The sequence below is a fragment of the Amphimedon queenslandica genome, unplaced genomic scaffold, assembly GCF_000090795.2.
Source record: "Amphimedon queenslandica unplaced genomic scaffold, v1.1 AMPQUscaffold_12498, whole genome shotgun sequence".
Taxonomy (NCBI): domain Eukaryota; kingdom Metazoa; phylum Porifera; class Demospongiae; order Haplosclerida; family Niphatidae; genus Amphimedon; species Amphimedon queenslandica.
Window position 1 is genome coordinate 1 of NW_003547265.1, and position 2,388 is coordinate 2,388.

At 30.8% G+C, this 2,388-nt stretch overlaps 1 long non-coding RNA gene across 2 annotated transcripts in view; it reads left to right on the forward strand.

Annotated features, from left to right (window-relative positions):
- The first annotated feature begins 1,419 nt into the window (after nt 1-1,419).
- Nucleotides 1,420-2,388, forward strand: part of LOC109587637 (uncharacterized) — a 3,508-nt gene continuing 2,539 nt past the window's right edge. For both annotated transcript variants that reach the window (XR_002187721.1, XR_002187722.1), the window contains exons 1-2: nt 1,420-1,659; nt 2,140-2,263. This is a non-coding gene — a long non-coding RNA (uncharacterized LOC109587637). The remainder of the gene's footprint in view (nt 1,660-2,139; nt 2,264-2,388) is intronic.

The window sequence follows — 2,388 nt, forward strand, 5'->3', positions numbered from 1 at the left end:
AATTTGTGTAGGTGCATACACATGTATATATTCTACCCTTCCACGTTTTTGTTCAGTTCTTGTTCTTTTGTCCTTTGTTCTGTTCTTGGTCCCTTCTGGCTCTGCTTCTTCTCTTCTTTTATTTGGTTTGTGTTTGGAGTGATTGCCAACCGTTTGTGCTAATCATTTTATTTATTCAGTGTATTTAACACATTCTCCTTGCTAATTCTATGCTCCAGACATAACACCGATCAAGATTTGATTTTTTATGAATTTTTTTAATTGCTCTAAAGCCAGTTCATGAATTGATTGCTGTGGATAAATTTTAAATATAGCCAAACTCCCAAATGGATCTAAAATGCTGAATTAATGCACACAATTAAAAGTGAACTTGAGGCATTTTTATTCATTTTATTTCTTTGTAATAATTGTGTACCTTATTGTATTGATAATATTGTATCCTCTTCTCTCTCTCCTATAGTTGAGTTATGCTGATATGTTGAAGAGAGTTGATCCGTTACGTAAAGAATTGAAAGATTTGGAAACCAAAGCTGAGGACACTCGTCAAAAAGGAGAAGAAATAACAAAAATAATAGCAGAACTTGAAGCCTCTATAGCAAAGTCACAAAACAAAAAATTAAAAAATAATAATTATATTTTAAATGTTGTTTTTTATTAATAGAAAAAAGGTAAAGTATTTTAATAATGAAGCTTTACAAGCGTAACAGTGTAAAAATATTCCTATAATTGTTTTACCACTTTGCATGTACAGCTGGGTCCTTATTAAGACTTATGAAGGTTCTCTCTTCCTTCTAATTCTTCCAGAAAAGACTTTAGACAGTATTTCTATTCTCTTTTGTTGTTAGAAAGCTCATAACTTTGTCCGATGTGCAAACTGCCATTTTGTTTGCTATAACCACACCCACTTATGTAGTGTGGTGGGTGGTTGCTAAGGCTTGTTATTTCTCCAATACAATGTGTATAGAAGAAATGTAAGTGTGGACATACAAATATATACACGTACATGTATATCGCACATGGGTGAAATCAATTATAGGATGACCTGGGGGCTACGCCCCCAGATTGTAATAATATTAAAAGTATTCAAGATATTTAAAGCACCTCTACATACAGTACATGTATTTATAGTTAAAAAATAGTTTTACTACCTTAAGGAGATGATATTAGCGTGTGCTTATTTCAGAGATTTTCTCTCATGATACTGACATTTGACTGGTATTTAATTTAGCGTTTTTGATCATTTAATATTAATAAAGTATTAATATATATAATAGGAAATTAAAGTTAGTGTGGACTTACATGTAAGTTAGCGATTTTTTTAAAATTGCTAAAATTTGCTAAATTAAATACCTGCTAACAATAGTCTCCTTAAGGTAACTTCTCTAAATCTACATATCAAGTTATCATCATATTAACAGGTTAATAGGAGCAAGGCACTACTGACCAGTCTCAGTGGAGAGAGAGAGAGTGTTGGAACACAGGGAGTGAAACATTCAAGACTCAAATGTCTACAATCAGTGGAGATGTATTGCTGATGTCAGCATTCATGGTGTATGGAGGTTACTTTGATCAACAGTTTCGTCACAGTCTCTTCACCTCTTGGGCCACTCACCTCCAGAAGGCTAGGATATCTTTTAGCCTGATCTAGCAAGAGTTGAAGTAAATTGAATATTTTAATTTTGAATTGGTGCATCTAGCAAAAGTGATAATGTTGATGCTGGTTTTTTGAAAAATTTTTTCAGGAACAATTGGCATATTTTATACTGTCTCTAGCATTTATAAAGTTAAACGAAACAGTGGCTTTTTATGTTGCAAATTTTTTTTCCGAGAATGGGAATATTTTTGGAATATTTTTATTATATTTTTCGAATTTTTTTTTCTGACAGCGTGGGAATATTTTTGAATTATTTTATTTTAAGTTTTCGAATTTTTTCTGAATTTTTCGAGATTGTAGGAATATTTTCGAATTATTTAATTTATATTTTTGGAATTTTTTCTGAATTTTTTTTAACAGCGTGGGAATATTTTTGGATTTGTTTTATTTTATTTTTTTAATTTTTTCTAATTTTTTTTAAGAGTGTGGGAATTTTTTTGGATTTTATTTAATTAATTTTTGGAATTTTTTCTGATTTATTAAAGAGGTTTGATCATTACTGTGAGTACAAGAGGACTCCCAATGGAGTTGTGATGGCTCCTTCTCAACTCGGAAAGTGGCTGGTTCTCTTCTCTGACGAGATTAACCTTCCAGACCTTGACAAATATGGTAAGGAGTATTGATTTTACAATAAAATTAGTGAATATAAAGTTATAACAAGCTTATGTGAATCCATTCAATCCAAATACACTTTAGAGAGATATCATTCTCTTTTTTAATATTTCATGAAAATT